The sequence below is a fragment of the Pristis pectinata genome, chromosome 15 (assembly GCF_009764475.1).
Source record: "Pristis pectinata isolate sPriPec2 chromosome 15, sPriPec2.1.pri, whole genome shotgun sequence".
In the NCBI taxonomy this organism is placed as follows: Eukaryota; Metazoa; Chordata; class Chondrichthyes; order Rhinopristiformes; family Pristidae; genus Pristis; species Pristis pectinata.
Genome location: NC_067419.1, coordinates 2,561,405 through 2,573,729, shown reverse-complemented (window position 1 = coordinate 2,573,729; position 12,325 = coordinate 2,561,405).

Sequence of the window (12,325 nt, the reverse complement as noted above, 5' to 3'; positions counted from 1 at the left end):
GCTGATTCTTGTTAGTATTTATGTCAATGAGTTTGGGGTGCTCTGCTGAATTTACCAAGTGCCTGTTCCAGATTTGCAGGTGAAACAGTGAATTCATTGCTATCCTCCAACTTACTGGATGTCTGAAATAAAATCAGAAAGTACTGGAAACGTCCAACAAACCAGACAGCGTCTGTGGAGAGAGGTGCTAGTGTTTCGGGTTGATGGCCTTCATCAGAATCACCAGTACACCAAGTGAGCACAGGAACATCAGCTGACTAAGTACCACCCCATCCCACTCTCTGTACTTAGAGAATCCATGGCCAAGTATAGTGATCAAGATGTGTCCCACATGTTATCTGTGCACTCCTGACACCGTTTTGATTGAGTTGATAACCTCAGGAGGATGATGAATTTACTCCCTGAACCATCTACTCACCAGTAGAAACAAATGAGTATTCAGGCTCTTGCTTCCCCCTCCACAGATGCTGACTGACCCGCTGAGTGTTTCCAGCATTTTCTGTTTTCCAGCATCTGCACTTTTTTTGATTCTCAGACCGATGACTTTGTTGCTCTTGGACTTCTGCAGACTTGTGCTTTTGCACCTGCAGCAACTTGGATTGTATTCCTCTGTCTTTAGAATCTGGAGGAATAGCCTGATGAAGGCTTCATGGTGATAACAGGGGTTTCCTGTGGTAACTGCAGAGGAACGACTTCATTTGGTAGGGAATCCAGAATGAGGGGGCCATAAAATCAGAACCAGATAGAACAGGAAGACCTTCTCTTCATTTTGGGTGGAGGGATCTGGCTCTGTCCCTGCTCGCTCTGTTTATCCCCCAAACTCTCAATCTCTTTCCCCTAGCCCTCCTCCACACCACTTCCCGCTCCCTCACTCTCTTTCCCGCACCCTCTCACCACTCATCCCACCCCTACCTTCCCTACCCCCTTTCCTCACCCCCATCGTTTCCCCAAACACCCCCCACCCTGTCCTCCTTGCTACCTTCCCATTCTCCCCCCTCCATCCTCCCCCCTCACTCCTGTCTAACTCCACTCACACTGTCCAACCCGCTTCCTTCGCCATCTTCCTCTCTACACTGTCCTCTCTTCCCCCAAAATCCTCTCTCTCTATATCCCCCTACCCTCATCCCTTCTCCTTTAAGGCTAAGGTCAATCGCAGCTTTCAGTCTATGATTGATAAATTGTTGTAAAAAATACAAAGTTCTGGAGGAACTCAGCGGGTCAGGCAGCATCTGTGGAGGGAAATGGACAGTCGATGTTTTGGGTAAAGAACCTTCATCTGGATTGCAGTCTCTTGTGTCTCTTTCTTGATAAATTGTTGTTGGACATGAATATCATGGGAGATTGAGCAAAGCATAGAGGAGGCACCAAGTTGTCATGACCTAACTTAAAACCCTTTAGTTCCTTAAAGGGTGAAAAGCACATTATAAAAGTGCAAGGTCTTCTTTCCGTTGATACAACACTACACTGGTTCAGTCACTGGTCTGTGCAAAGTTACAATGGCCTTGAAGTGGCAGTGGTATGTGCCAGGAATCTTGTTCTGAATCACCAGCCCCTGACCCTTTGGAAGAAGATGGAATTGGACCAGGCCCTGATAACCTACTGGTTTTTCCACCGATCAAGGTTGCAGTCAAAGTGGGGAGGCGGCCATGTGGATGGGATGTGGAGAGTCACAGTGAAACTGTCCACCAGCAAAGGTGTACACCTGGAGAAAGAGGAAGGAGCAAATGTCAGGGAAGTACATCTTCAATGGCTCACAACCAAATTCATCCAAACCTGGTTTCTGATTGCAGCACTTCCAGTGAGGCCATATATTTTCCCAGTGAGTTGAGGGACAGGAAGCTACAACAAAACAGCTATTTTATTAATACATGTACATTTATTTATTTAAGAAGAGACTTTGGCTTAGGTAATATATTTCATCAACCTGGGCCGTTGCACAGAGATATATTCACTGCAGCAATGTAGAAATGGGTTGTCCAATTTGGACACAGCAAGCTCTGATAAACAGCACCAAATTAATGAGCAGATCATTTATTTTGACTGAGGAATGAAAATTGACCAGGACTTTGGGAGGACCTCCATGATCTTTGAAATAACCCTGCAGCATGGTTGGAAATCCAAAAAACTGCAGATGACGGCAGTCTGAAATAAAAACAAAAAAAGCTCAGCCGGTCAGGCGGCATCTACGGAAAGAGAAACAGAGTTAATGGCTCAGGTCTGTGCCTTTCCGTCAGAGCTGGGAAAGAGAGAAAACAATTTAGTTTTAGGTAGCAGAGAAACTGCAGGCAGAATGAGTAGAATAAAGGGAATATCTTTGATAGGGTGAGAACAGATGACTTAATATGGCAGTTAAGATCAGAGTAAGCTTTGTTGCTCAGAGCAAGGCTGTGTCATGTGTCCAGCTGGCCAGACTATACAAAAAAAAAGAGCCAAAATGATGACAGGTAGAAATGGCCAGCTTTGACTCTGGAATGGAGATGGTGGTTTCAGTGTTTGCAAACACTTGTTGTCAATGCTGACACATGAACATCAGTTGCTTGTGTACAACACAAAAAGGAATCACACTCTATTGAAATGTGACAATATTGGAATGAATGCTTTTAGGGGTGGGGTAGGAGGTGGGGTGGGTTGCAAGGGTAAATTAGCAATGATTTAGAAGATACAGTATTGTTGCTAAACAATGTGGTAATAGAAGTTAGAGATTTTGACTATCCTAACATTAACTGGGATAGAATCAGTGAAAAGGTACAGAAATCATACAATACATTCAGAAAATTACTTCAGCCAACATGCAGAAAACCCAGCGAAGGACAGGCAGCTCTAAGGGTGGACGGAAAGGGTTTCACAGGAGAGCATTTTGGTGGAAGTGATCATATTTCGGCTGGATGTAGAGTATTTATGGGAGAGGATAAAGATAGCCCAGGACCAAAGGTTCCGAACTGGGAAAAGGTCAATCTTATTAAGCTGAGGTATTATCTGGCAGATGAGGACTGGAAACAGCTACGTGAAAGTAAATCAGTGACAGGGTAGTAAGATGCAATCTGGGAGAAAATAGCAATCATAATTTCATTGAAATGTATAAAATTCAGATGGGACGAGACAAAATGGATGTGTGGAGGATGTTTCCCCTGGCTGGAGACTCTAGAATAAAGGAGCACAGTCTCAGGATACAGGGTAAGTCATTAAGGACTAAGACAAGGAGGAATGTCTTCTTTGAAAGATGGTAATTCCTGTAAAATTTCCTACCTCAATACATTTATTCCATCCAATATTTGACGTTTTTCTTCCGTTATCTGCATTGTCCTCGTTTGTGAACTAGGGTGCAAATTCATTTGGAACCACACCCATGTCTCCAGATCCACACAGGTTACCTGTTTGTTCTCTATCAGTCTGGTCCTTAATTACCCTATTCCACCGGTGGTGAACATTGTGTGGAGACCGCAAAAATATAAGACCAGGGAAGTTATGTACAGCTTTATAAAACACTGGTGAGGCCATTGCTGGAATATTGTGCACAGTTGTTGTTGCTGCAGTATAGGAAGGATGTGGTTGGTCTGGGGAGGGTGCAGAGGAGATTGACCAGGACGTTGCCTGGGATGGAATGTTTTATGAGGAGAGACTGGACAGACTGTGTTTATTCCCATTTTTTCTTCCAGGGAAGGCTGAAGGGACCAGATAGAAGTGCACAAAATTATGAGGTGCATAGAATGGGTAGACAGTAGTAAACATTTCCCCATAGCAGTGGTGTCTGTAATGAGAGGACAAAGGTTAAAGGAAAGAGTTTTAGAGGGGATATATAAGGAAGAATTTTTTTCACCCAGAGGTTGGAATTTCGAATATGTTGTCTGAGAGTGTGGTGGATACAAGGATTCGCCCAACATTTAATAAGCATCTAGATAAACACTTAAATCAACAAAGTACAGAAGAACAGACCAAGTGCCAGTAAACGGGATAACTTTATTAGTCACATGTACATCAAAACACACAGTGAAATGCATCTTTTGCGTAGAGTGTTCTGGGGGCAGCCCACAAGTGTCGCCACACTTCCGGGGCCAACATAGCATGCCCACAACTTCCTAACCCGTACGTCTTTGGAATGTGGGAGGAAGCCGGAGCACCCGGAGGAAACCCACGCAGACACGGGGAGAACGTACAAACTCCTTACAGATAGAATTGAACCCAGGTCGCTGGCGCTGAGTATAGATAGGTACTTGATGGTTGGCATGGACAAGGAGGGCTGAAGGGCCTGTTTCTGTGCTGTATAACTCTACGACCTGTTTGGCATTGATGCAGAGGATCAGCCACGGCTGTATTGAATGGAGGAAAAGTCTTGAAGGGCTGAATGGCCTACTCCTGCTCCTGTTTTCTACATTTCTACAAAGGCAGAAGTGAGACCCAAAGTAGGTGTCCCATGGATATCAAACACTCTGGACATGTTAAGACCAGAAAAGGGACATATCTGAGACTGAGAACTCAACACAGGTGACCCTGTGTTACATCTGCTCATGTAACGGTAATCTGCCCTTACGGAATTCACAAATCACTACCCAAAAATTTGAGATATGGAACAAAACTTGCTCTCACAGAAGTTATGTAAAAGAAAGTAACTAAATAGACACAAATTCCTTTTTCATCTCCCGTTTCTTGGTACATGTGCAGTGGGTGCAACTTCAGTTTATGGTAAATCACGATATGGACCATTTTCTAGGAACACAATCCTCCCTTAGTACAGGAGTGGCCTGTAATTCAGAAACCCGGATGAGTACTGAAAGTGCAGAGGTGAGAGATAGAAATAGCTCAGGGATGAAAAGATTCAGTGTGAAAAAATATACCAGGAAAACCAAGAAAATTCTAAAAGTGTGCTTTCAATGCATAATCACAAGAGAGCAACTATGATAATCACAAGGAATGGACTACTAAATGTTATGCGGGTAAACTGAATGGAACTGGGAGACATGGTTCAAAATGAATCTAATCTGAGTTCGCAAAAGAGGATGGTGCAGATAATTGAAGGAGGAGAAACGTGAAATATTAGAAGGGATAGGTTTAGGTAGGAATTAGCATCTTTGCAAATAGATAAATGAAATTATGCAATAAAATTCAGGCTTGAATGAAATTATCGTGGGCTGTAAAAAGTGGAAGCTAAAACAGCAGGGGCACTGCCCAGCACTCTCCAATCCTCCCAGTTGTAGGTGTGGTGCTGGAGGGCTGTGACATTGTGTCACTGTTCCAAAAGGAATAAAGGCAAAGACCAACAAGCCAAACAATCTAACCTCAGTGATGGGCAAACTAATGGCGAAAATCTCAAGGACAATATAAGACAACTCTTGGAAAGGCACAACTGAGTCAAGGGCAGTCAATATTAAGGTGTCTTTAAGATCTCTCTATTAGTCACACCTACGTCGAAACACACAGTGAAATGCATCTTTTGCATAGAGTGTGCTGGGGGCAGCCTGCAAGTGTCGCCACGCTTCCGGCGCCAACATAGCACGCCTGCAACTTCCTAACCCGTATGTCTTTGGAATGTGGGAGGAAACCGGAGCACCCGGAGGAAACCCACGCAAACACAGGGAGAACGTACAAACTCCTTACAGACAGTGGCGGGAATTGAACCCGGGTCGCTGGCGCTGTAATAGCGTTACGCTAACAGCGACATATCAATTTGTTAACAGAAAGGCTATGCTTGACCAATTCAGCTGAATTTTCTTGAGGAGGCAAATTAATGAGGAATGCAAATTAAATGCAGTCTTCATGGATTCTAGCAAGGCATTTGACAGGGTCCCCGAGAGCAAACTGCTAAGTAAGAGAATGCGAGAAAAAATTGCGTCCAAAATTGGTTCAACAGCAGGGAGCATAACATGATGACCAGGAAAACAGAAGCAGGAGTAGGCTACCTGACCCCTCAACCTGCCCCACTATTCAAGACGATCATGACTAATTTACCCCAGGCCTGAACTCCTCCCCATAGCCCTCAACACCCTGATTTTTCATAAGTTTATCTGCCATCACTTTAAATACTTCTAATGATCCAACCTCCATAGCTCTCTGGGGCAGAATTCCAGAGATTCACCTCACTCTGCAAGAAGAAATGTCCACGTACCTCAGCTTTAAATCACCGGACCATTATCTTCAAACTACATCCCCTTGTTCAATATCCTTCCACAGGTGGAAACATTTTAAGATCTACCCTGGTATACCCCTCCTTGGGATCTTATATGTTTCAACAAGATTACACCTCATTCTTCTAAATGCCAACGATTACAGACTCAATCTGTTTATTCTCCCTTGATAGGACAATCCTCTCATCTCAGGAATTAATCTGATGAACCTCCTTTGGATTGCTTCAAATGCTACTATATGTTTTCTTAAGTAAGGGAATGACCATAAAATTCTTTTCCAGTCCCGGAAATCTAAACTCTAAGTATAATGCACCCACTGGTCCCCTTGTCCTCAACACATCTTACTTAACATAGAACATGGAACACTACAGCACAGTACAGGCCCTTTGGCCCATGATGTTGTGCCGACATTTTATCCTGCTCTAAGATCTATCTAACCCTTCCCTCCCACATAGCCCTCCATTTCTCTATCATTCATGTGTCTATCTAAGAGTCTCTTAAATGTCCCTAATGTATCTGCCCCCACCACCTCTGCCGGCAGTGCGTTCCACATACCCACCACTCTCTGTGTAAAACACTTACCCCTGACATCCCCCTTATACTTCCTCCAATCACCTTAAAATTATGTCCCCTTGCATTAGCCATTGTCACCCTGGGAAAAAGTCTCTGACTGTCCACTCGATCTATGCCTCTTGTCATCTTGTACACCTCTATCAAGTCCCCTCTCCTCCTCCTTCTCTCCAAAGAGAAAAGCCCAAGCTCGCTCAACCTATCCTTCTTTAAAGACTTCTTTAAAGAACTCCAGTAAACTGGTCAAACACGATTTTCCTTTCACAAACCCATTTTGATTTTGCTGATTTTTTTCTGAATGTCCTACCAAATATCTTCTAACAAGTTCCCTGTGACAGATATTATGCTAACTGGCCTGTAATTGCCTGCTTACTGACTCCGTCCTTTTTTGAATGTAGATTTACAATTGTTCTTTCCCAGTCTGGTCGGATCTTCTAGATTGGAAAAGAACAATTTGTAGCGGTTGCTACCACGGAATAAAACAAGACGCTAGTCGGAGGATTGCCGAACAAGAACTGGTTTATTTTCCCGCCTTGCGCGGGCCCTTTAAGGGAGACTGTTCCCGCCCAATGAAACCGGCAATGACGTAAGTACTACGTCATCAAGACTTTCCCGCGCGCGGGTTCTCCCCGTCGCTCGGAAAGACGAGGCCCGCCACCATCTTGGGCCTCGTTGCTCCGACGCTGCGCGACCCGACTGCCGAGCCGGTTCGCCCAACTAAACGGTGAGTCGCCACAAATTGATTTTTTTCCAGACTTTACTCAGATAAAACTCACCCACATTATCGCTGTATCTTTCTGAAAGGCTCCCATTATTTCTTTCGCTATACTTGGTCTAGATGAAGGGTTCATAGTGTGTTTTGGGAATAGTTTCTCACAAAGCCAACTAGTGAACAGACTACAGTAGACATGCTGTTGTGCATCAAGGTGGGATTAATAAATGACCTCATCATGAAGGAACTCCTTGACAGCATCAATTATGTTATAATTGAATATTCCATTCAGTTTGAGGGAGAAGAGAATGGGTCCAAGGCTAATAGTTTAAACTTAAATAAGGGCAGGTATAAGAACTGTGAAAGAAGTGCTAATTAAAGTAAACAGACCAATTAGGTTAGGTGATTGGCCCATCGAGATGCAGAGGCAGACATTTCGGAGGATATTTCAGAATACGGAGGATGGATATATTCCAATGATAAAGAAAAATTCTTAAATGAAGGACTGGCCACCCCTGCTTAACCCAAAAAGTTAAAGATAATATCAAACTTAAAGAAAAAGTATATAACTGCACAAGAACAGGTGGCGGTTTAGACACTTGGACAGATACAAAGGATGACTAAAAGATTAATAGGGAAGGAAAAATGAGAGTACAAACTACTACTAACCAGAAATATAAAAATAATACACATAGGTGGTATAGATATTTAAAGAAAGGTGCTGGCCTTAAAGTAAATCTGGAGAATTAATGGTGGAAAACAAGGCAATGATAGATGAACTGAACAGTTATTTTGCATCAGTCTTCACTAAAGAGTATACGGATATCATTGCAGAAATAATTGTAAATCAGGAACTGGAAGGGAGGGAGAAACTCAGGAAACTTAACAATTACCATATATGTGGTACTGAGCAAACTGTTGGAGCAGCTGGCTGACAGGTCTTTAGGTCCTGACAGACTTCATCCAGAGTCTCAACAGAAATGGTTGGTGAGGTGGTTGATGTGATGGTGTTAATTTTCCAAAATTCTCTAAATTTTGGGGAAGATACGACTACATTGCGCACCTGATCTTTTTCCAGTCCTTACCTGGATAAAATTCACCCATGATTATTGATATATCTTTCTGAAAAGCTCCCATTCTTTCTTCCTTTGTCCTATAATATGGCTCCTGTTAGGAGGCCCATATATCTCTCCTATAATTAACTTCTTGCCTTTGATATTTCTTTTTTCCACTAAACAGCTTCTACATACTGGTTTCTTGAACTTAGGTCACCTCTCCTTATTGCACTAAGATCATCAATTAATAGCAGAGCCACTCCTCCACCTTTTCCTAGCTTCCTGTCATGTGCCCTTGATTATTCAGGTCCCAGTCTATGTCCATTGCATGGCCTTGTCTCTGTAGTGGCATTCCAGTTGTACATTTAGTAGTACTTGTGCTCTCAGTTCATTTGTTTCCCATATACATACTTCTATGAGAACTCGCATGACAGTGATAAAGATCTTACCCTTCCTCTTGCTCCCTCGGGATAGTTCATGAATTGTCACTGAGACTGATATCGTGACAATATAGAATAAGACTTGAATCTGCATCTTTCTGATGTGTGTGTACAACTAGAGCCTAGCTTTAGTAACCTGAGACACTGGGCACAGCTTTTGTTGGCTACTTCAGCCTGAAGTCCTCACCAATGGCCTTCCCCACATCCATGAAACCTCAACGGTTCTATTGTTTCCAGCTCCTAAACTTAATCCATTTGAGAGCAGAAATGTCGGAACATAGAACATAGGACAGTACAGCACAGGAACAGGCCCTTCAGCCCACGATGTCTGTGCCAAACACGATGCCAAATTAAACTAAATCTTTTCTACCTGTACATGATCCACATCCCTCCATATTCATGTGTCTATCTAAAAGCCTCTTAAGTGCCACTATCGTATCTGCTTCCTCCGCCGCCCCTGGCAGCATGTTCCAGGCACCCACCGCTCTCTTTTCTGTTCACCACAAACTGCTTTTCCCAGAGAGTAGTGAATCTGTGGAATTCTCTGCCCAGGGAGGCAGTACAGGCTACCTCATTAAATATGTTTAAGACACAGTTCGACAGGTTTTTGCATTGTAGGGAAATCAAGGGTTATGGGGAAAAGGCAGGCAGGTGGATCTGAGTCCACGGCCAGATCAGCCATGATCTTATTGAATGGCGGAGCAGGCTCGACGGGCCAGATGGCCTCCTCCTGCTCCTATTTCTTATGTTCTTCTGTTCTCTGCGTAAAAAACTTGCCCTGCACATCTCTTTTAATCTTTCCCCCTCTCACTTTAAATGCATGTCCTCTTGTATTTGACATTTCTACCCACTGAAAAAGATTCTGGCTGTCCACCCTGTCTGCGCCTCTCATAATTTTATGAACATCTATCAGGTCTCCCCTTAGCCTCCGACACTCCAGAAAAAAAAAACAACCCACGTTTGTCCAGCCTCTCCTTATAGCTCATGCCCTCTAACACAGGCAGCATACTAGAAAACCTCTTCTGCAATCTTGTGGAAACATCTCCACAAAGGACAGCTACAGAATTTCTTGGTGCTAGTTTTCTCTTGGAGGTACCATCCATAAGGAATGGGACTTACCCAAGTCTCATTGGTTGCCATTGGCTATTTTTCTGTAACTGTGACACTTTATTCTGCATTCTGTTATTGTTTTCCCTTGTTCTACCTCAATGCACTGATGTGATGAAATGATCTGTATGGATGGCATGCAAAACAAAGTTTTTCACTGTACCTTGGTACACGTGACAATAATAAACTAATTTGCCAATTTAATTTACCAATTTGTAGTGCAGAAAATCTAGCTAAAATAGTCACCCTGGGGGACATTATATACCATTCCCCTAAATATTTCACCCACATTGTTTTAATGCAGTGAGAGTCGTAATGTGGAATTTCACCAGGGGGGAAACTTTCCGTTATTCATAAGAAAACCCTACAACGAAAAAGCAGTATCATTGAACATCCTCGAGGGCGGAACAGGTGCATAAAAAGAAATGACGGCAATCCAAAGATTAAGGCAGGTGGCCAAATGATTGTTTGAGAGGATGAGTTTTAAGCAGAAGGAAGAAGAGAGCCACCTTGTCTACCCTGTAGACCTTGTGATGGAAGTACACCCAGAGTGCTCAGAAGTTTGCAGGATTTTGAAATGAGAAGGGTAGAGGGTGTAGGCATGGAATTCAGAGCTTAGGACCTTGGCAGACCACCAAGATAAGGGCAAATGAAGAAATGAAGTGAAAGGGATCAGTGGTGTTGACGAGGCACAGTGACCTTGTGTGGCTGAAGCAGGGTTGCAGAAAGCGGCAAGAATCTGCAGGGACTGGAACACAGGGATGAAAATTATGTACAATTGACTTGAATATTTGATGACCAAATGACAACGTTTTTAGCAGCAAATGAAAATAAAAAATACTGCAAATGCTGGAAATCTTAACTTAAAGCAAAAATGCTTGAAACACTCTGCAGGTCAGGCATTATCTGTAGAAAGAGAAACAAAGTTAAAGTTTCATGGTAGGGAGAGAAAACAACTTGGCACAACTTTTATTTGAAAGTTTTTACCAAACAGTTCCATGTGACAATTACACACGTCAGTGTCTACTGTTTCAGCTGGGGATATTTCCACATCAGACACCACTGAGTCAAACAGTAGCTGAGTTATATAGAACATAACATAGAACATGGAACACTACAGCACAGTACAGGCCCTTCTGCCCACAATGTTGTGCCGACATTTTATCCTGCTCTAAGATCTATCTAACCCTTCCCTACCACGTAGCCCCCTATTTCTCTATCATTCATGTGTCTATCTAAGAGTCTCTTAAATATCCCTAATGTATCTGCCCCCACAACCTCTGCCGGCAGTGTGTTCCACATACCCACCACTCTCTGTGTAAAAAACTTACCCCTGAAATCCCCTTTATACCTTCCTCCAATCACTTTAAAATTATGTCCCCTCGTGTTAGCCTATATGATGTTTAGTAGAACCTTATCACTTTTCAACATATTGCACTGCATTGCACAGTCAAATACTTTGGAAAGCAGTCTGGGCACAGAATGATTCCACAAACAGAAGAGGCCAATTGATTGGTTTAATTATTTTTCTTTGCAGGTCTGAGATGAGAAGGGAGTGTTGACCAGGATGCTGAGAGATCTCCCCTTTCCCCTCGGCTCTTCCCAGAATGGGAAACGAAAATCAAAAACAACGCAGGAAATCTGAAATAAAAACAGAAAGTGCTGGAATACTCAAGCAGCATCTGTGGAGAGAGAAATAGAGTTAATGCTTCAGGTCTGAGACTCTTTGTCAGACCCTTCCCAAAGCAGCGCTACTCACCTCCTACACACTAATGACAATGAAAGACTATACACAAAAAAAACCCCTGGAAGAAATGTACTTCTCAACTTTTGTCCTCCAAACTAAATTATACATAAAATATACAAGACAGTGAAAAAAAGACTGTGTAAAATAAGATATTAGCGCAAAATACACACCGAGGTGTGACGCTCTTTCCTAGAAGACAACAGCAACACCAACAAACCAAGTTACGCATCCCTCTGATGTGGACAGACATCACCCTATCCTCATCATTGCCTGGTTAAATTGCTTGAACTCCTGATCTAACAGCACCATCACTGTCCAAAGCGCAGTGGTTTGAAATAACTATTACCTCACCCACCCACCCCCCCCCCCCCCCCCGGCAAGGGCAACTGTGGATGTGCATTGGGCAAAAAAATGCTGGTCGTACCAGCTGCTTCGACATTCTGTGAATAAATTTAAAGAACACACAATATGTAACACAGCACAATAAAATGAAGATCAAAAGAGCTTGCAATGATACCATGTGCCTCTTTACCTCAGGATGTGACAAATCATTCACAGCCAAGTAAGTAAAATTC